The 23,635-nt window shown below is 39.8% G+C and overlaps 1 long non-coding RNA gene across 1 annotated transcript; it reads left to right on the top strand.

The window, feature by feature from the left end:
* Nucleotides 1-309: 309 nt before the first annotated feature.
* LOC138446230 (uncharacterized) lies at nt 310-23,092 on the top strand. The gene is made up of 4 exons (XR_011259236.1): nt 310-698; nt 12,419-12,527; nt 13,866-14,916; nt 22,677-23,092. It is a non-coding gene; the product is annotated as an uncharacterized lncRNA (long non-coding RNA).
* The last annotated feature ends 543 nt before the right edge of the window (nt 23,093-23,635 follow it).

Here is a 23,635-nt window from a genome sequence, read left to right as displayed (position 1 = left end):
TACAAACATTTTACACTATCTGGTTGATATATGACTACAAAAAGATTCATTTCCAATCCCTCTTTACTCTCGTAAAAATCTTAGCCAGCTGTGCAACAGAATACCCCCATAAGTGAATTCTTCCTAAATTATTCAAGTTCTCCTGGTCCCTACACGGGAGCCAGCTCCAGCGTGCTCCTTGAGAGGTCTCTCTTTAGTCCCACTGAAGGTAGCTTACTTTGGGGAGGAAAATCTCCTATACATTGATACTCTTGGGAATTGGCGGCGAATTCCGGTCCCTCATTTCCAGCGCCTGGGGAATGACTTCCTGCTCGCACCAGGCTCTGATCTCGCTCCTACCCCCTCTCATTCTGAAACTGTCCAGGGGCGCACATGGGAGGGAGTTTTATTTCCTCCCAGAGCAGAAATGGGGGCCAGGCTAAAACGAGATTTCCCCCTTGGGCAGAAACACGGATGCCCCACGACTGTGTGAAATCCTAACTCTCTCCCTCTCTGCTCCAGCCACACACACCCGCGGGACTCGTAGGAGGTCACTGTTCAACCATCTTGCCGGCCCGAGCATCTGGGCCGTAGCGTCATCAACACCCGCCCACAGCGCGCCCGAGGTTGACAAGGTCACGGAGGGGAGGCTTGTAAAAGCTGTTCAACTTGGTACCGTCCACGCTGAGCGCCTCTCCCTCGACGGCAGGGTCTCGCAGGTAAGCCTAACATAACCTAAAAGAGGAGAAAGAATGAGAACACACACAAGCCAAAAACAGATAAATACAAAATCTGTAAGCTGCACTTTAGAGGGAAGGAGCTTGGATATTTCCAAGTAAGCTTGGGGGGAAAAAAAATCTAAAATGCCGAGCAAGCATCGGGCGTGGTTTCAGTAACAAATGAAAAAAATAAAATACAAGTAAATTGTCCTAAATTAGCTAATTACTAAAATCCAATCTGAAAAAGGTTTGCGATTTAAACCAAAATGAACTTTTAAGTTACTTTTAAAGTGTAGGGAGACTAGAAATGGATAAGGGCTATTAAGGCTTAAAACTAGATAGAATACAAACCCTGACAGAGAGGGAGGCAAGGCTTTACATTTCTGAATCTTGACCAAAATATGCCTACAGTTTTACAAGAAAATATATTTTTCTGCTATAAATTTTGTTTGGCATAATAGAATGCCCAAAAGAAAAATATTATTATGTATTTGGAAACTTAGGTGTGCAATGATTTCTTTTATACAAGGCGAGATAATGCCATCTTAAATCTTCAGAATACAAAATGAGGCTTTTAAAAAGAGTGGTAAATCGCTAACAGAAAGAGGCTTGGTGAGAGAAATCAACATATCGGTTAGGGTACTGAATGCACCGCAGCCTATGCTGGTAGAACGCCTACACGTTTGGTTTATACTGCCTTATTAGGTGGGTTTCTAGAACCTCAGGCATTCACTGGAGTAGTTTGCCTGTCAGTCCGTCAGTGACATCCACCAGGTTTTGTGGTTAGAGCATTGACAGAGCGCCTTGGGTCTGCTTTTCTACACTTATGATGACACATTCTCCCCATGAAAGTGTTTTGTTAATTTTTTCTCCCCTCATAGTTGACTTTTATGTGTTTTTTTCTTGTTCTGCAGAGAAATACAGGATGATAAAGATACTAATTTTAATTCCACTTTTTAGTTTTTATACTTGTGTGTGTGTATGTTTGAATAATACAAGGCTAAAGTGATACTATTGTCATTCTAATAAGGTCATTTAAGCAGTTACCCAACATTGTGCCTTATAGTTGATTAAGTAAAAGCGTTAGGACAAAATCTACTAGTTTTAAAAAAGAAAAAAGTACATTTCCAACAGATATGTGTCTATAGGTGTGTATGTATATATATGATAAAAGTGTATGTAAATAGATCTTCTTTACCATGACAACTTATTACTGATGTTTACTCCTGTCAGATGTCATGATCAGGTAAGCTGCATTGCCCTAAAAATGTAAAACACAATTGCAAAATTCTCCCTACTTCCAAAGTTTCATCCATTATGCCTATTTGTTTCTATGTGTAAAATATGAATCTAATTCAATACCAAATATTTCCAACAGCCTTTACATACATGTCTGCATAGTGAGTTGTCTTAAGTATTTACTGTAAGCATATTGCTAGAAATTATCTTTGGTTTTGCAGCCTCGGGCTCCCAGCCTCTAAAAACAAGCAACAAGGTTGCTGCTGCTAAGTCACTTCAGTCTTGCCCACTGTGTGACCCCACAGACGGCAGCCCACCAGGTTCCCCCATCCCTGGGATTCTCCAGGCAAGAACACTGGAGTAGGTTGCCATTTCCTTCTCCAATGCATGAAAGTGAAAAGTGAAAGTGAAGTTGCTCAGTCGTGTCCGACCCTCAGCGACCCCATGGACTGCAGCCCACCAGGCTCCTCCATCCATGGGATTTTCCAGGCAAGAGTACTGGAGTGGGGTGCCATTGCCTTCTCCAAGCAGCAAGGTTAGTTGCAAGTAAAAGTTAGAGCCCTGAGCACTTTAGAGAAGCATTCCCTAAAGTCTGTGCTGTGGACAGCAGTGAGAACTGATGTGAAAGCCTGTGTTTGAAAAAGGGGGGAGGGGAGGAGGTAGAATTCCTTGTTGAAAACATTTTGGGAAACATTCTGTATCCTCCCTGTTGGAGATTCACAACATACATTAACATATTAAAGACTCTTACATTTATGCTCAATTGCTTTTCAACAAAGGTGTCAAGGGAATTCAATAGGAAAAGGGTAGTCTTTTCAACAAATGTACTGGGACAATTGGATATCCATGTGCAAAAAGATATATTCAAATGAAGTATCCCACCCTATTCAAACTCCATCTAAATGTTAGAGCTAAATGACAAAACTTTTTAAAAAGAAAACATAGGAGTAGATCTTCATGACTTTCTTAGAAATTAAAAACAAAAATCACAAGCAGTAAAAGAAAAAAGTTGATAAGCTGAACTCCAGCAAAATTTAAAATATGTGTGCTTAAAAAGACACCAAAAGAAAATGAAAAGAGGGGCAAAATATTTGCAAATCATATCCAGAATACCAGGAAACTCTTGCGGTGCAAGAAAACGACCTAATTTTAAAATAGGCAAAAAATTTGAATAGAACAAAGATACATATGAATGACCAATAAACACATAAAAGGATGCTCAACATTATTAGCCATCAGGGAATGCAAATCAAAACCACCGTTAAATAACAGTACACAGCCCATTAGGATGACTAGCTGGTGAGTGTGTGTAGGGAAATTAAAACTCTCATACACTGCTGATAGAAATGCAAAATAGTGCAGCCATTTTGGAAAAACAGTTTGGAAGTTTCTTAAAAAAGTTAAATGTAAATTCATCGTATGATTTAATCCGAAATATATACCCAAGAGAAATACAAAAAGTTGTTCAAACATAGAGTATGTTTATGCTGTATTCACAATATCCCATAGTGTTATTCACAATATCCCCAAACTGGAAACAATCCAAATTTCCATACACTCATGAATGGATTAAAAAAAATATGGTATATCTATTTGAAATACTGTTTGTCAGTAAAAGGAAATGAAGTCCTGATACATGCTACAAAGTAAATCAGCCTCAAAGCCATGCTTAGTGAAAGAACCTAGACACAAAAACCAAATATTGTATGGTTCCATTTATATAAAACTTTCGGAAGAGGCAAATCTATAGACAGAAGGTAGATTAGTGGCCGCCTAGAGCTGGAGGTGGGAATTCAGAGTAATAGCAAATGTGGGAAGAAGGGATGTTTTTGAGGTGGTGAAAATGTTCGAAACTTAGATTTTAGTGATGGTGGTGCAACTCTAAATTTGCTAAAAATCATTTAGTTGTACACTGAAACAAGTGAACTTCATGGCATGTAAATTATACTTCAATGAAGTTGTTGTTTAAAGGAGAGGGTGTTCTCTGTTTAAAACAGTTTGAGAAACACTTTACTTCTCACATCTTGGAGATTCACAACATGTATTAACATATTAAAGACCAAGGAACGATATAGTAAAGAAACTTATTTAATTTTTTAATCCAGCATAAACCAAATTTATGTGACCACAGAAACTTTTAAAAATTACCTCAATTAAACCTTTTCAAAATGAATGTTGAGGGAAACATAATTAGGAATTGCTGAAAGTATTTCCCTTTATTCTCTATCCCTTGACTTCTCTAAGCCCTTATGGCCAAATAAATGGCATACGCTTGATTAGTTCCTGAGATTTTTTTTTTTTTAGCAAAAATAAATATAGTTTATATAATTAGTGAGTCCATACAAACTAGCAGCTGGAAAGGCCTCCCCCCTCCACCATGACTGCCACTGTGTGTACTGGCTTTCTGCTGGGGTGTCAGGCTGAGATTAAACAGTAATTATAATTGAAGCTAATGCAATTAATTACACAATTTTGAGTTGTTCCAAGTTAATTCCACTACTAAAATTACATCATAAAATTAGAGCATTATGAAGGATTACTGTCAAAAGTAAGTGTGAGTCAAGTACCTGACTCATGTGTGATTTATCTCCAGAATACTTGGCTCATATTTGAAATGTGCGTAAAGTCGAATGACAAACATGCACTCAATAGATTCGCTGTAGTCCTTAGTTAAATAATTGGTGTAGACTGTACATCTCTGGGCTTCCCAGGTGGTGCTAGTGGTAAAGAACCCTCCTGCCAATGCAAGAGACTTAAGAGATGCAGGTTTGATCCCTGGGTTGGGAAGATCCCCTGGAGGAGAGCATGGCAACCCACTCCAGTATTCTTGCCTGGAGCATCCCATGGACAGAGGAGCCTGGTGGGCTACAGTCCATGGGGTTGCAGACTCAGACACAACTGAACCAACTTAGCATGTACACATGTACACATAGAGCCCTGAGCCTGGAACTACCACTGGGGAAAAACTGGAAGCTTTGGATGAACATGTCTGCTGTTTATGAAGGGGAAAGAATGATGTTGCATAGAAGGTAAGGAAAATTTGATTAGAACTGTTTACTTAAGGAAGGAGAAGAGGAATTTTTTAAAAAGCATTAACAAGGTGTATTCTGCAAACAACTATCCCATCCTTTTTTGTCAGAGAGAAATGACTGTGGGATGAGAAATGGATAAACAATTTTTATACCCAGTTGATATTAACAAAGAACTAGTACAGCCACATATCAGGACTATGAAATGGATTTGCTAAGAAAAAAATATTTTTTAATGATACTTTCAGGAAAAAAATGGCTTCAAGCAAGGCACAGATAGTGTGATTTGTCCTTTGTTTCTATAGTAAATATATGCCAAAAATAATGATATTGATGAGTTTAAATGATGTCAGCCAGAATTTCAATAATACTGGTTTTCATATTTGAAAATGAATATGATTTTGATGGAATTATTTTGAATTCATGCAGGGTAGGAGGCAAAATGAACATTTTAAAACAACACTGTATATAAATCTTGCATTAACCTATTATTAGTTACTTGTAACTAGAATCTTTTTCAACAAGTGTATACTGAACCAGAAAACCATAATCATCCAAGATTAAATTTACTTAAGCAAGGAGAGAAAGAACTTCTTTTTGATAATCTCTAAAATCTGAATTTGTATTCCAAGTATACGTATAAATTATAGTTTCATATTATGAAAGAAGTTCAGTTCACTCGTTCAGTCATGTCCGACTCTTTGTGACCCCATGGACTGCAGCACGCCAGACTTCCCTGTCCATCACCAACTCCAAGAGCTTGCTCAAACTCATGTCCATCGAGTCGGTGATGCCATCCAACCATCTTGTCCTCTGTCGTCTCCTTCTCCTCCTGCCTTCAATCTTTCCCAGCATCAGGGTCTTTTCCAGTGAGTCAGTTCTTTGCATCACGTGGCCAAATTGGAGCTTCGGCTTTAGCATCAGTTGTTCCAATGAATATTCAGGACTGATTTCCTTTAGGATTGACTGGTTTGATCTCGTTGCAGTCCAAGAGACTCTCAAGAGTCTTCTCCAACACCACAGTTCAAAAGCATCAATTCTTTGGCACTCAGCTTTCTTTATGGTCCAACTCTCACATACATACACGATTACTAGAAAAACCATAGCTTTGACTAGACGGACCTTTGTCAGCAAAGTGATGTCTCTGCTTTTTAATATACTACCTAGGTTGGTCATAGCTTTTCTTCCAAGGAGCAAACGTCTTTTAATTTTATGGCTGTAGTCACCATCTGTGGTGATTTTGGAGCTCAAAAAAATAAAGTTTGTCACTGTTACCATTGTTTTCCCATCTGTTTGCCATGAAGTGATGGGACCAGATGCCATGGTCTTTTGTTTTTGAATGCTGAGTTTTAAGCCAGCTTCTCTCCTCTTTCACTTTCATTAAGAGACTCTTTAGTTCCTCTTCGCTTTCTGCCATAAGGGTGGTGTCATCTGCATATCTGAGGTTATTGATATTTCTCCTTGCAATCTTTTTTTCTTAATTAATTTATTTTAATTGGAGGCTAATTACTTTACAGTATTGTAGTGGTTTTTGCCATACATTGACATGAATCAGCCATGGGTGTACATGTGTTCCCCATCCTGAACCCCTCTCCCACCTCCCTCCCCATCCCATCCCTCAGGGTCATCCCAGTGCTGTGGCCCCAAGCACCCTGTCTCATGCATCAAACCTGGACTGGTGATCTATTTCACATATGGTAATATACATGTTTCAGTGCTATTCTCTCAAATCATCTCACCCTGGCCTTCTCCCGTAGAGTCCAAAAGTCTGTTCTTTACTTCTGTGTCTCTTTTGCTGTCTTGCATACAGGGTCATCATTGCATCTTTCTAAATTCCGTATATATGCATTAATATGCTGTATTGGTGTTTTTCTTTCTAACTTAGTTCATTCTGTATAATAGGCTCCAGTTTCATCCACCACGTTAGAAGTGATTCAAATGCGTTATTTTTAATAGCTGAGTAATACTCCATTGTGTATATGTACCACACTTTCTTATCCATTTGTCTGCTGATGAACATCTAGGTTGCTTCCATGTCCTAGCTATTGTAAAAAGTGCTACGATGGACATTGGGGTACACGTGTCTCTTTCAATTCTGGTTTCCTTGGTGTGTATGCCCAGCAGTGGGATTGCTGGATCATATGGCAGTTCTGTTTCCCGTTTTTTAAAGAATCTCCACACTGTTCTCCATAGTGGCTGTACTAGTCCCTGCAATCTTGATTCCAGCTTGTGCTTCATCCAGCCCAGCATTTTGCATGATGTATTCTGCGTGTAAGTTAAATAAGCAGGGTGACAATATACAGCCTTGACATACTCCTTTCCCAATTTGGAACCAGTCCATTGTTCCATGTCCAATTCTAACTGTTGCTTCTTGACCTGCATACAGATTTCTAGGAGTCAGGTAAGGTGGTCTGGTATTCCCATCTCTTTAAGAATTTTCCACAGTTTTTTGTGAGAGAAGAGCAGGCCAGAAAGGCTGCAGATACGTAGCCCCAGACCACTTGGGAAACCTAGAATACCCCCTTTCTCCCAACCACTTCAGGTTAATTTGATTTTTGTTCAAAGCCTAGCTTTTGTTTATCAACATTTGTCTCTAAAGTTTGTGGTTCAATTACATCTATTTTGCAAATTCCACTTCTACCACTTACTGGCTTTCCTACGCTAGTTTTAGTTTTTTTTTCTCTCAAAACCAAGATTAGCTCTGACAGTATCACATCTTCATTTATTCTTCATCGCTCTTAAAATCACCTTTACAGACTGTAGAGAAAAATAAGAAAAAATTATTATACTATCATCATGCAATCATTGTTAGCATTTTTAAATGTTTCCTTCTTTTTCCTATCAACTTCTTTTCGTAGCTGTAATCACAATTACTGTTCTATATAATAAGATCTCCCTAGTTGCTAAATGTTCTTTATAATCATAATATGTAAGTGAAGTGAAAGTGAAGTTGCTCAGTCATGTCCGACTCTTTGCGACCCCACGGACTGTAGCCTACCAGGCTCCTCCATCCATGGGATTTTCCAGGCAAGAGTACTGGAGTGGGTTACCATTTCCTTCTCCAGGAGATCTTCCCGACCCAGGGTCAAGCTCTGCATAATACAATATTCTTGACATTCTTTAAAAAAATGTGATTAGGATTCAGATTTGTAGTTTGTTTAAATTAGCTTGCACTTAGAGTTGAAGACAGAAAAGAGGAAGGAAACATTAAAGGGAGGAGCAGAGGGTCTCAGTGTCCAATGCTTCCAACTTTATCAGGGCGGGCATCCCACCTCCAGAGAGTAAGCAGAAAGGCTCATGTTTGTTCAGTTGCATAACTAAAGAAGTACACCCCTGTTGGCCAAAGTCAGACTGCTTGTGAACTTGACAGCTGCCATTTTCAAAGTCAAAAATAGGTAGGTAGATTTAAATGGGAATAAAAGGAAAATTAGGATCTAATTTAGGACTTTCGTTCTTAAAAAAAAAAAAAAAAAAGGCTTACATTTTATCTTCACTGAAACGCCAAAGCAGTTCTACCCAAGGTTAAATGCTGCGGTATTTCATAGATTGAAATGGTTGATAAGACCCAAGTTGGTTTCTTCAATCTCATTTTTCAGTGCTTCCTCCCAAATAATGTATTTCATTGTTAATATAAAAGTGCACTGTTGTACTCTCGAAAGAACTTGGCAGTTCATAAATAAAGAATAGAAAAAAAATATGCAAATCTCTGCCAGCCTCCAAGTCCCTTAAGGTTAATTTAACTGTCACACGTAATTTCTCAGGAAAGAAAGCAGCCTATGTCCGTGAACCAGCCAGTTAACTCATCCATGCTTGTGTTGCACTTTGCACTCCCGTGTAATTTTTTCAGCACAATATGATTTACTGTGTCAAAGGCATTGATGAGGTCAGTAACCATATTCTGTCCACACTGATTATTCAGTTAGTTTAGGCAAATCGTCCCACAGCAAGTTAACAGGTCCTTCGTTACAAGATCACAAAATACCAGCATTAGATAATTAAACTTCCCATACCTATAACATGTTTCTTAACATATTAATAAGACATTAGAAGAGGTTGTCACAATCATTTGGTAATCACTGAAAATACTGCTTTCTGCCTCCTCCCGTAGGAAAAAAATCCAGGCATCACAAATGCATTTTGAGTGTTTCTGTTTGAAATTTAATGGGCTCTAATTAATTTTCCAGGGACTGTTTGTCCTAGTTTGGGCTCATCCTGCTGTTTCTATTTCCATGATGCTCCTCCATACACCTGGATTAAGAACAGGAAATAGAAGAGGCGGGGAGGGTTCTGAAGGCCCTGAGCCTTCCCTCCATTTCCATTGGTGTGTGAACTAGTGAACTGCTTACTTATTGCTGCATAGCAAGCTACCTATTAGTACAGGGAAGTACAGGATGTAGTGTGTGTTCAGTGGTGTCCGATTCTTTGTGACCCCATGGACTGTAGCCTGCCAGGCTCCTCTGTCCATGGGATTCTCCAGGCAAGAATACTGGAGTGGGTTGCCATTTCTTTCTCCAGGGCATCTTCCTGACCCAGGGATTGAACCTGCGTCTCACATGTCCCCTGCATTGGCAGGTGAATTCTTTACCACTGCACCACCTGGGAAGCACATACGTATGTATAGGAGGCTTAAAACAATTATTTTGCTCCTGAATCTATAATTTGGATAGGGTGCAGGGTAGATACCCTTTTCCTTCTTCTTGCAGCATCAGTTGATGACAACAGCTCAGGGCCAGGAGCGTCATCCAGAGATTCACTCCCACCTCTAGCAGTTGATGCTGGCTGATACTGGGACTTCAGCTCGGGCTGTTGGCTGGAACACCTGCGTGTGGCTTCTCCGTGAGCCAGCTTGGCTTCCTTGCACAATGGCCAGCTTCCAAGAGCAAGTGTCCCAAGAGGACAAGGCAGAAGTCCAAGGCATTTTCTGACCTACCTTTGGAAATCATATGGCACCACTTTCCACTATATTGAGGCCATCACAGAGGTTGACCAAGGGTTTGAGAGGTGGGGACACTGGCCACACTATTTGATGGGAGGAGTGTCACCTTCTCACCAAACAAGGAGTGTAAGGGATGGAATATATCATGGTGGTCATCTTTGGAAAAGAAAATCTTCCACAGTTGCTGAGTAAATCATTCAGATGGAAATATCCGCTTTAAAAAAGGACCTGCTTTTGAAAATATTTAGGTACTACTATTGGTATCTAGGTACCATTATGTAAATATTGGCTCATGTATAGTGCTGAGCAGTATCCTAGAAGCTAGGGAGTATGGCATTATCCTTACCTTTAAAGAGTGTGTAATCTATTGGAAGAGACCTGAAGTAAATAATTACAATTATATGTGTAAATGCAATAATACAGGTAAATAGTAATACGTTTGTAAAAAGAAAATTCATCTCATTCTTGACCTTCGCCTTGTCTCCTCCCCCTTCTTCACTCCTTTCTCATCACTGGTAACTACTCTAGTTTCATCTCCAGGTTAACTTCTCATATAATATATCTGAATAAGTCATACTTGGCTTAGTGACACTTTAATGACATGCCAAAAATTATGAATTAGTGCCTAATATATTTTATATGCAATATCTAAATACCTAATATTTCCACAAGACATTTGAGTGTTGGCTTCCAAAGCATTATTTACCAATACATATGCATTGAATAAATGAAAAATAAGCCTTTGTCATTGTTCTCAAATAGCATTGTCTCTCAAAGTATTAAAGTGTTCTCAGTTACTCTGAAAAAAACATTTAAATCGTGTCTGTGTGAGATCAAAGAAGGCTGTTTTGGATTAAAAAATAAATGTCCAAAATTTTTTTCATCTATGCATTTTTAACATGAGTGAAATAGTTTTATGCAAATAGTTCTGAGACCTTTTTCACTTACAAATTGATGGACATTGAACTGTTACTGCTTATGGACATTAAGATGTTATAAACAATGATCTCTCTAGGTAGTAACTGTGGATTGTTTTGACTTTTCTGTAGTTTTTAGAATTTCATTTTGGAAGTAATATGAAAATATATCCTGGTATTTGGTATTAGAAAAAGATACCAAAGTGCAGATGTATACGATAGCCAGATACAGGTTGCTGCTGCTGCTGCTGCTGCTAAGTCGCTTCAGTCGTGTCCGACTCTGTGCGACCCCATAGATGGCAGCCCACCGGGCTCCGCCGTCCCTTATTATATAAAAGGTGGTTCACATTTGGTTACCATTCTATCTCCCATTTCATTTCAAAATGTTTGTTTCTAAGGGGAGTCTTCCAGGAAAAAGCCTTCTGATTGGTCTACTCTTCACTTTTACTCCAACTGGGCAAACAGTATAGGAGTGAGGGAAACATTTGAATAAACAACTAAGAACAGATTGGAAATAGTGTCCCTGTTTGGACAACTTTTAAAGAAAACCTTCATGCACATGGATTTATTTATCTGTTAGAGAGCTTAGATTATTTTCTTGTCTAAACATGTACCCTGTGGGACTTAACCGGCAGTCTAGTCTATTCTGTCTTCCAGTGCAGGGGGGTGCAGGTTGGATCCCTGGTCGGGGAGCTAAAAAAGACCGAAACGTAAACAACAGAAGCAGTATTGTAACGAATTCAATAAAGACTTTTCAAAAAAGTGTACCCCTTGTTGGCAGTCAGGGTAGTGGTTACCTGGATGGAGAGAGAACAACTGGTAGGGGTCTGGAGGTGTCAATCTTCTGGGGTGCTGGTAATGTTGTTTCTTAAAAGGGCTACATGCTGCACACAGAGGTACTCATTTTGTGAACAGTTCATCAAGCTGTACACTTTTGTTTCCTGTACGTTTCTATGTATATATTATTCTTCAAGTACAAGTTTAAAAATAAAGGGCCACACATGGAAGATGATGTCATTTTTGCAAGCCCAAAGGAAAACAAAATCCGTGAAATAAAGGGATGAGGCAGGACTTATAACTGAAGAAGTAATTTCAGGACAGCTTGCTATCTCTATGTCATTCAAGAAAAAGAGAAAAGGTAGCTAATGAAAAACTGCCCACCATATCAAATAATATTTTTTTTCTCTTTGTAATAAATTTAATAATATTGCAGACTTTGAATGTTATGCTTTGTTTTATCCATAAAATGGTCAGCAGGCTAGTTACTCTTTCCCAGATGAAATCTTTCACTTCCTCACCCCATCTCCAAATCCACCAACACCTTACTATATCAATTAATCATAACCTATCTTGACCTCTCCACTGGCTCTTTTCCCTCAACCTGATAAAAATACTCAAATCTCTTCCTATTCTGGAAAAATATTTGCCCACAACCAGGCTCCCTCCCCAGTGTTTGCCCTTATCTTCTGCCATTTCCTTCTCCTTACAGTCTCCGTTGCCTCTGTATTTAACTCTCCTTTAACCCTCTGCAACTCACAATGGTTATGTGTGTCTGTTGCACTATTGTAATCGTTTGTGTTCCCCACCCGACATTTTCAGGTTAGCAGCAGTGAAGAGACTGTGTTCATTCCTCATCTATCAGCAGAACCAAATACAGCGGCTTCCTTGCTGAAAATTGCATTCATTGTTACCACCAAGAAACTGTTGAGTAAGTGATTCCCCCAGTGCCGTGATGTCAGGGCACATTTGACCTCCTTCCTCACACCACCACTGCACCTCCCTTGGGGTTTAGATCTCCTCTGACTCGAGTTTCCTTAGAATTGGTTAGTTCTGTGAGCTCTGGAATCTAGCCCGCCCATCACTGTTTTCCTAATAATGGACTCAGGTGCCCAACTCATGGTAGGGACGCCATAGCTATTCCTCTGATAAGTGAAATGAGTGAATAAGTGAATGAATGAAAAAGAAGTATGGAAATAATCTGAAATAGATTGGCAAAGTTCCTGAGCTGGGTCCAGAGAGAAAACCTTTCTGGTTTCCATCCTTTGCTGCACCATAGACTAGGGCAGTATTTTTCCAACTATTCATTAAGATCAACTAGTAAGTTGTGAAATCAACTTTGTGAGTCAAAAATGACATTAAAAGTAATTTTTCTTTCTTGATATTCTTGGCTGTGCTGGGTATTCCTTGCTGCACGGGGCTTTCCTCTGTTGTGGTTAACGGGGCTACCCTCTAGTTGTGGTGCTCGGGCTTCTCAGTGTGCTGGCTTCTCTGGTGGAGCACCGGCTTTCAGGTGCTCAGACTTCAGTGGTTTCAGCACATGTGGGATCTTTCAGGATCAGGGATTGAACCCATGTTTACTGCATTGGCAGGCAGATTCTTATCCACTGAGCCACCAAGGAAGCCCCCAAATGAGATTTTAAAGTGAAATAGGATAGAACAAAACAGAGGGAATAGAATAGGATGAAGTAGAAGGGAATGGAATAGAAAATATTAGTGACTTGCAAATAGTAAAGGAAAGCAATATTTCGTAACACTTTTTCTCTGTTATATGTATGCATGTAAATGCCTATTCTAAACTTTCATATAAAGTATTTTGTATGTGTGTCAGGGTCAAAAAACTGGAAAGCTACTTCCCTAGTAGCCTGTGCAGGATAGAGTTAATGGAGCTTCGAAAGCAGATAGCCATGAGAGAGATTAGGTTATCGTAAAGATCAGCAAAGTTGGAGCTACTTTTTTTTTTTTTTTGGTTATAGTTTGGTATTTTTGGCAGCACAAAGTCTTCTAAACAAGTTAATCTTCAACTCAGAGGCACCGTTCACTTTGAAATGTCCGCAAATGTTTTTTGAAATAGGCGATGGATACATCAGCTGTCTGTATAGAAGTTATTACTGTAGCAACATTGCAAAAAAAAAAAAAGACAAAACACACACATGGGGCTCAATATGGAAATAGCATGTTACATTCTTGTGTGGAAAAATAAAGTTTCAGTACATTTCAGATATACATATATATATATGACATCTATTTGATTCTTAATTCTTTACAGATGTTTTCTGGTTTGCTGCTGCTGCTAAGTCACGTCAGTTGTGTCCGATTCTGTGCGACCCCAGAGACGTCAGTCCACCAGGCTCCCCCGTCCCTGGGATTCTCCAGGCAAGAACACTGGAGTGGGTTGCCATTTACTTCTCCAATGCATGAAAGTGAAAAGTCAAAGTGAAGTCGCTCAGTCGTGCCCGACTCTAGTGACCCCACGGACTACAGCCCACCAGGCTCCTCCGTCCATGGGATTTTCCAGGCGAAAGCACTGGAGTGGGGTGCCATTGCCTTCTCCGTGTTTTCTGGTTTAGGTCTACCTGTATATTTTATTTATCCACTAGTAGTTTCTTTTTCTTTTTTTTTATTAGTAGTTTCTTAATAAAAAGCTCACTTTATTTTTATACTACTTAGTATATCTAATTTCCCAGCTATCCTTCCAATCAGATTGAGCCAGTGACCTTCATTGCAATCTGTTCACTTTCTCTTTGACCTGTATTTAAAATGTGCATTCTGGCACCTATTATTGGGTCTTGCTCTGGACACCCATGTCTCGCAAGAGGCAATTCCCAAAGCATTAGCCAAGGATGGGGGTAATGCGGTGGCTTCCATCAGTACCTTGGTGGGGATGACATCCTTGCCTGTAAAGGCAGTTGTGAGGCAACTTTACCTGAATCATATGGACTAAGAATGGGAGGAAAGATGACATTGGAGATTTTGAGAAGACAAGAAACCAAACTAGGACTTCCCTGGTGGTTCAGTGGTTGAGAATTCGCCTGCCAGTGCTGAGGATACAGGTTCGATCCCTGGTCTGGGAAGATTCCACATGCTGCGGAACAACTAGCCAGTGTGCCACAGCTACTGAGCCTGCACTCTAAAGCCCACAAGCTGCAACTGCTGGAGCCCAAGAGCCCTAGAGCTGGTGCTCAGCAACAAGAGAAGCCACTGCAATGAGGAGCCCGAGCAAGCTCTGCAACTAGAGAACAAGCCCCCTCTTTCCTCAACTGGAGAAAGCCTGCATGCAGCACTGAAGACCCAGTGCAGCCAAAAATTAAATAAATAAGGTAATACATGAAAAAAACCCAAGCCAAAGAAAGGTATCCCACTGGTAGGTCTCCCAGCTTTTAGGTTCTGTCCCGCATCAAGCTGTTATTTGTATTGCTGTCTGTCGAATGCATGAATGAACCCTACCGATAGGGAAAGCTCAGTTGTCACATATTAATATTCTGCTCATTGGAAATGTTTTCTTTTACTATTTCTTAAATTCAGTGTTTCCTGATTGCATCTAGGAGAAAAGAAAGCAAGCATGAGGCAGTTAAGACACAGAATCAGACCAGACAGGTAATTCCAAATACTTTCAGGCACGTGGGAGAGCAGTTTTGTGACATTTTCTCAGAATCTATAGCAACCGTAAAGGAAAGGCAAGGAAGGAGCACTGGCCTCAGGTTGTGAGATTTCTGCCATTGGAACTATTTAAGTGCAAGCCACGTGCTCTTGTTTGCAGTGTGAGGGTGAGAACACCAGCACTGGGAGGCAGTGGATGAGCCCACAGCTGCAAGGCCCTTTTGTCTCCTAGAACCTGTTTCTAGATGTTCTTCCAAAACTCACAAACAGGCAAAAGACTTCAACTTCCTGGCGTGACTAAAGGCGGAGTTATCTATTAAAGACCTGAAGGCACTCAGGGGGCTCTCCGACAGCCACTGATTTTTACAGATGAGTAACATAACTCCCAGAGAAACATAGAAGTGTTTTGCCTTCGCTATTTTCTCCTTGGGCTTTTAGAGACCTGTACAAGAAAAAAGGGTCAAACTCTATAAACTGTATCCGAAAGCCCTGTAAGAATATTCCAGAGAGGGAGGTTGAGGGGAGTTGCTTAATGGGTACAAGAGTTTCAGATTTGCAAGCTGATAAAGTCCTGGAGATTTATTTCACATCCTTTTCTCAACACTACTGAACTGAATACTTTCAGATGGTTTAGATGGTAAATTTTATGTTATCTGTTTGTGTTTTTTTTTTAACCACAGGAAAACAATATCTTACTGTGTGTTTTTAAAAATATTATTTAAATAGGAAAACTTTAAGATTTAAAATTTCATCATTACTCTTCAGTAGTTCCCCAGATTAGACAGGGATTAGAAATCAAATTGAAGTCTTGAAGTCCTGTGCCATGTGGTTGTCATCTTAACAATAACAAGAGTTGCAAGAACCCAGGCACCAGGACCTTAAACAGTCTTATACAAGTTGCTGCCTGGGTGCAGAATACTATTAGTCACCTCACTCGATAAACAGGGAGAGCTGGGTGAAATCCATTAGGGTGCAGTTTTCATGAGTGCCTACTCCATGCTAGATAATGAAGAGTTGAGAGCCAGAAAAGGAATTTGGTAAAATTTATAATCTATAAAGGGATATGGCATAATTAGTGATAATATGATGGCCCCTTTTGCCATTCAAAATAGAGTTAAAAGAGATGAATGTAAATTAGACATTTTCCCCCATTAAGCTAAAGTGCATCATGACACTTCACAAGTTAATTTTCACAATATAGAAAACACCCAGCCCAGAGACAGACAGCACAGGGTTTCGTCTCTTCTATTTCGTAGTGTACCTGGAACAATGCTTGTCATGTAGTAGACACTCAATACATATTTCTTAAATAAATGAGTAGTATGAACTTAATAAATGCTAGCTAACCTCCGACGGTAAAGAATCTGCCCGCAATGCAGGAGACCCAGGTTTGATCCCTGAGTGGGGAAGCTCCCCTGAAGAAGGGAATGGCAACCCACTCCAGTATTCTTGCCTGAGAATTCCACGGACAGAGGAGCCTGGTGAGCTACAGTCCATGGGGTTGCAAAGAGTTGGAGACATTGAACGACTAAACGCTTTCACTTCACTTTCATGTTCAACAATGTCTTAGATTTCCAGCATGAAAAAAAAAAGCTCTCTGAAAGATGTGATCAAGATGACAGAACTGGAACTAACTGCAGGTCGAGGTAATGTGCATAAGGGGACTGTTGCTAAAAATTCAGGTGCAGTAAGAAATAGAGTGAGACCTGTGAAAGATGATACAGAAGCAGCTTTTGGAAACCTGAGACTATGACTGCACGTGGTCGTGCACTGTGTGGATGGATAGTCTCCCACTAACGCCTGCGGGTTTCAGACTTTCTCTTGTGTATTATAAGTGGAGTGTTAGTTGCTTGGTCATGTCTGACTCTATGCGACCCCACAAACTAGCCCACCAGCTTCCTCTGTCCATGGAATTTCCCAGGCAAGAATACTGGGGTGGGTAGCCATTCCCTTCCCCAGGGGATCTTCCCAACCCAGGGATCGAACCCAGGTCTCCAACATTGCAGGCACGTTCTTTACTGTCTGAGCCACCAGGAGAGCCCTTTTCTTAGTGCCTCAACTTATTCAATATTCATTTAACACACATTTAGTAAGTGCCAGGTGCTGTGCTTGCCCTAGAAATATAAATGCCTAAAAACCTAGGTTCTGTTATTTAAGGAGTTCACAATGGCGAGGGCAGGGGGATGCAGACCCACAACTAAATATCATAACGTAATATAACAACACAATGGAGCCACATAGAAAGGTATGATTAAAGTTGTCCAGCGGTGCGAGGAATGGAAGGGGTGGAAGCTTAGAGCAATGGTTCTGACCTGAGGGAATCAGAATCCGCTGGAGGGTCTGTGACCACTTGTATTTAGGCACCCCGCCCTCCTGTACTCACTCCCCCAAGAGGACCCAGAGGGTTCTGCGTAGGGCCCAAGAATCTGCATATCTAACAAGTTTCAGGGGATCTTGCCATCTTTGAAAATCACTGGCTTAGGGTAATTAAATTTAGTTGGCATTTAAATCAGGGCAGGGAAAATAAGACATTTGGCATTCTCGGTTACAACAGCTGATTCAGGTATTGACGAACCCAGAAATCCAGCTTAGAGATGACAGTTCTGCCTGTGTGTTCTTGCCTGTGAGAAGCACCTAAGCCATTGTCTTTCCTTGTCAGAGTGTTTGGCAAAGGAACTAGAGGCTTTTAGAAGTAGAGGCTTTTAGAAGTACTGCTTCTGCGGTGAGAAAATACTGTTGTTAATAAAAGAGAAAAGAGGGACAGGGCTGGCTGGCAGGGGCCCTTGGTTCCTAGGGCAGGGGAGTGATAATCATAATCTAAGGTGTGCCATCTTGATGACACAGTGCTGGGTTAGGGTGTCTTCCTGGCAGCCTGCCAGCACTGGGACTCAGCCGCTGCATGGTCTGAGGAGAGAGAGATTCCCTCCGCATCTCATACCGGTGCAGAATGGGACTCAACCCAATATGATAGAGGGTGTCAAAGATCATGTTTTGTTGTTCAGACACCCACCCCAAGAAATCTCACTTGGACCCCAGAGCACTGAGGCTGGGCCACAGGAGAGACAGGAAACCACTATCTAATCCTGAGCTCAGAAAAAATAGAAATGTCAGAATCTGAGAGACACCTCAAGAAAGTTTCAGGGAAACAACAAGCTTGAGGGACTTAAGGGTGGGGAGCTGGAGGCAGACAGACCTGTGTTTGAGTTCAGCCCTGCACTTTATTTCCTGTGAGTTTGGAAATGTTGTTTAAATACTTTCTTAGCCTGAGTTTTCTTTATTTGTGATTGTTGGACACTGAGGTTGTTTTTAGTTTTCACAACTGTGTACATTACTGTGATCTCTGTCTATACATACATCCTTGAATTAATCTACGATAGTTTAGAAGAGATTCCTAGAAGCTGCATCACTTGATCAAAGGTATGAATTCAATGCACATGGTCAAATTGTTTTCCTGTTTCCAGCATTTTACTTATATTAACAGTATATAGGAGTGCTCATTTCCCAGCATCCTAGATACCATGTTAGTCGCTCAGTTGTGTCTGACTCTTTGGACTCCATGGACTGTAGCCTGCCAGGTTCCTCTGTCCATGGGATTCTCCAGGCAAGAATACTGGAGTGGGCTGCCATTTCCTTCTCCAGGAGATCTTCCCAACCCAAGGATCAAATCCGGGTCTCCTGCATTGCAGGCAAATTCTGTATCATCTGAGCCATGAGGGAAGCCCCCTACATATTATGGATAGTTAGTTAATTAAAAAAAAAACCTTGATTTTATTGATGTTACATGAAAAATGCATCCTACTGTGTTATGTAGCAATGCTGCAAGCAATAATGAGGCTGAATATTTTCCACATATTTATCGGTCATTTATATTTTTCGTCTTTTGTTGTGAATTGCTAGTTTATGGCCTATACCTATTTTGTTTGTATTTTCCCTATGGTTTTAAAAGAATTCTTTACATACAAACAAGAGTAAATTTTTATGTCATAAATTTGCAATCAGTCTTTTTATTTTTATGATGACCTTTTATATTTAGAAGTTTTAAGTTTTATGTGAATGGAATAATTTCTGATGCTCTTTGAAATTGCTTACGGCATGCATTCCTAATGATTTGGAGGGGGGAGCATTTATATTACACACAGTTACTTTGGACCCTTATCCATGGAGGGTTCACGTACAGATACTATAAAATTATAGCATATAGAAAAACCAGAAATGAAGGAAGTCACTCATATATTTGGTTATAGGATTCCATGTTTAATGTAGAGGCTGATATATAAATCAATCCAATTCTTATTTTTTTAGTAATTTCAAATTATTAATATGCTTTTATATACATGTATCAGCTGGTTCTGGTGTTTAAATATGTAAATAAACCAGTTCTTCTACACAGAGATGATGTAATGTTTTTTCCCGGGAACTAGCAAATACACAATATATCAACAAATATTGCATGATTTATTCAAGGTACCACAACAAGGGAAATATGAATGAAGATTAAGAAATGTATGAAAAATTTTTTCCAATATCAGATAGGGTGCTTAAGTGTAGAGGAAATAATATTAAATGCAATTGAGATAACTAAAATTAGACACATGTAGCACTGTGTCTATTATTTTCTTATTCTCCTGTAAGCCCTCTGGCTCCTAGCAATCAGAACTGAGTAAATAATGTGTTGTTTGATATATACATATCAGTAAACATATATAAAAATTAATTGGAATATAATTGCTTTACAGTTTTGTGTTGGTTGATACATACATTGTTAAATGTGATATGGATCATGTAAAGAGGATCCAGAAAAACACAAAAGAGCAGCCTAGACGAATTAGTTCATTTCCAGGCCTGAAGGTAGTGCCACAGCTGAATGGTCCTGACCAGTGGGCTCCTTGTATAAATCATTCCCAGGATGACCGTCAGCACATTGTGAAGAGGATTAAAAGGTTAGAAATGAAAGCTTCAGAAAAGGTTAAAGCCTGGGTTGGAGGGACTGAGGCTTCAGAATTGGCTCAGACCTATTATTTAATTTCATTCTGCCTAAGGCAAATGATCCTACACAGATGACGTATAGCTAATAGTGTTTGTTATTAGAGTGCTTGATATTGGAGGAGTAGAAAAATTTTTTTCCTTTTTCAGTCTGGCCCTTTTTTTGCATTGTGTAGGTCCAAGTTTCCTGTGTCACATGGATCCCATAAAGTAAAAGGTGTCGTGGAGGACCCTTTCCCTTCTTCTCAGGTTAAATAACCTAACATTTTAACCAAGAAAAGGCGCTGATAATGTGAGGATATGAAAGGCTTTCCTTTCCATCCCACCGAGGACTGAGAAAAGGAGGGATTGAGAAAGTGAGGAATAACGTTCTGACTCAGACTGGTTAAATTTGTACATAGATCAATCCTTAAAAAACTGAATAAATTTTAAAAATCTAGGGAAATATTAAAATATACCAACCCTGTCTCCATATTTTAAAACAATCCCCTAACTTGCAGAGAGCGGCCTAGGAAGGGCACCTGTGGCCCTGCTTGAAATGCGTCCCCACCAGTCACTGAGCCCAGGAGATGGGCAGTGGTGCCTGGCGAGGCCCAGAGCTGGGGTATGGAGGAAACGTTCTGGGGAACCGAGCTCAGGGGTCACTGTAATGCACCTCAGAAAGACAGAAGCAGAGCTGTGGTGAAGTGTTTTTCTTAAGTAGAAAAATTTTAATTGAATTGTAACACATATAGAAAAGCACACAAATTTTAACACCAATATAGAGTTAGATGGATGTTTACCAAGTGGAAACACCCATGTAACTATCACCAAGGTCAAGAAATGAAACACAAGATTTGAATTTTGTATTTGTTCACTTATGTCTTCATTCACTTAGGTCTTGATTGGCTTTGTTGAGCCCCTTTTAGGGCCTCTTTCTATATATGTATACGTGCGTGCTAAGTCACTTCAGTCGTGTCTGACTCTGTGCGACCCCACGGACTGTAGGCTGCCAGGTTGCTGTCCATGGGATTCTCAAGGCAAGAATACTGGAGAGGGTTGCCATCCCCTTCTCCAGGGGATCTTGCCAACCCAGGGACTGAACCCATGTCTCTGATGCCCTTTCACTGGCAGACACATTCTTTACCACTAGTGCCACCTGGGAAGCCATTTCTACAGACCCTTACTCAATAAATGTTTCCTCAAAATGGATAAATCATAACTATCAATACTTGTAACTAAAGAGTTCATTTAATCTTCTAAAGAATAAATGCAGAAATCTTTTGCATTTCATGATTTTTCCCTCATTCTAGGACACATTCCTTCAAAAAAAAAGAAAAAGGGTATGAAGTGACCCTCAAAATCTTTATGTCTTCCCACCATTTGTCCATCAGCTGCCTGCTTTCAGTTCCCATGTTTTGGAGTTTTCTTTGTGTCCTTATTTTCTACAGTGCTATATAATAAGGTCAATGGCTTAGTAATTATTTATATTTTGCTGTATTTTTTTACATTTATGTGTTTAGTCAGAAGTAAAGTTTTCAGAATTATACCACAAAATATCTGTGCCAGTGTGTTTAAGTAAAAGGTAATAGATCTATGTTGTTTCCACCCCCCTGCCCAATACAGGCATATCTTGGAAATACTGCCAGTTCAGTTCCAGACCATGCAATAAACAAATATGAATATCGAAACAAAGTGGGTGGCATTTAAATTTTGTGGTTTCCCAGTTCATATGTAATTTGTATTTATAGTATTCTGTAGTCTATTAAGTGTGTAATAGCTTTATGTCTTAAAAAACTGTGTGTGTGTGTGTGTGTATGTGTCCGACTCTGTGACCTCGTGGAGCTCACCTGGCTCCTCTGTACATGGGATTTCCCAAGCAAGAATACTGGAGTGGTTTTCCATTTCCTACTCCATGAGATCTTCCCGTCCCAGGAATGAAACCCCAGTCTCCTGAGTCTCCTGAATTGGCAGACAGATTCTTCACCACTGTACTACCTGGGAAGTCCAGAAAGCAGTGTACTACATACCTTAATTTGAAACTATTGCAAAAAATGCGAACCATCATCCAAACTTTCAGGAAGTAATAGTAATAACATCAAAGATCACCATCCCAGATCACTGTAAGAAATATAGTAATAATGAAAAAGTTTGAATTCTTTCAAGAATTACCCAAATGCGACACAGAGACTCGGAGTGACGAAATGCCATTGGAAGAACGGTGCTGACTGACTTGCTTGACTCAGGGTTGCTACAGACCTTCAATTTGTGAAAAATACAGTATCTATGAAGCACAACAAAATGATGACAAGTAACCCTGTAATTATTTTCTAATGTAATAAATGTTCATGTTAAAAGTTTGAAAACCACAAAGGTTAAGTATAAAGAAACTGATAAATATTAATCCCACCACATAGGAATAACCACTTCAAACTTTTGATCTTTCCAGTATTTTTTTCTGTTTATATATATCAGTTCAATTCAGTCCAGTCGCTAACTTGTATCTGTCTCTTTGCAGCCCCGTGGACTGCAGCATGCCAGGCTTCCCTGTCCTTCACAATCTCCCGGAGCTTGCCCAAACCCATGTCCATTGAGTTGGTGCCATCTCGTCCTCTGTCCTCCTCCTCTCCTGCCTTCAGTCTTCCCCAGAATCAGGGTCTTTTCCAATGAGTTGACTCTTCACATCATGTGACCAAAATAGCAGAGTGTCAGATTCAGCATCAGTCCTTCCAATGAATGTTTTGGGTTGATTTCCTTTAGGGTTGACTGGTTTGATCTCCTTGAAGTCCAAGGGACTCTCAAGTCTTCTCCAGCACCATGATTTGAAATCATCCAAGTCTTTGGCCCTCAGCTTTCTTTATGATCCAACTTGCACATCTGTTCATGACTACTGGAAAAACCATAGCTTTGACTATACAGACCTTTGTTGGCAAAGTGATGTCTCTGCTTTTTAATACACTGTCTAGGTTTGTCATAACTATATGTATTATATATGTATACTTTTTCCCACAAAGTCCATAAACTCTGTCAGTTATATATACTGCTTTTTTCTCACTTTAAAATCTTATGGTTTTGCACTTCTAGTCAGAAAAACACATGAGAAATATAAGTAAAATTAAATGTATGCATTATTCAGTAGTATTCCACCTTAAGGAGACAAGGAAGGCTGTGGAATCAGAGGAACTCTGGAATCAAGAAACATTTAAAGAAGGAAAAAAAAGATACTATAAAGTCCTAATGGCCAGCTCCTAGCTGCAAACCAAGAAAACTCACTTGGTGATTATAAATTTCAATTACAGTAATACCTAAAAAACTAATTTTAGCCAGTTCCTTCACAACTTATGGATCATCCATTGTCAGAGAAGTGATACAATTTCTGAATTAAGTTTAATCTCTTATGGGGAATTAATAAGAATATTTAAGAAATCATTTAAGATATGAGCTAAGAATTTAGACAGTAATCTAAGCTCCTCTAGG

The sequence above is a fragment of the Ovis canadensis genome, chromosome 9 (assembly GCF_042477335.2).
Source record: "Ovis canadensis isolate MfBH-ARS-UI-01 breed Bighorn chromosome 9, ARS-UI_OviCan_v2, whole genome shotgun sequence".
NCBI lineage: Eukaryota > Metazoa > Chordata > Mammalia > Artiodactyla > Bovidae > Ovis > Ovis canadensis.
This window is presented reverse-complemented; position numbering and strand designations above follow the sequence as displayed.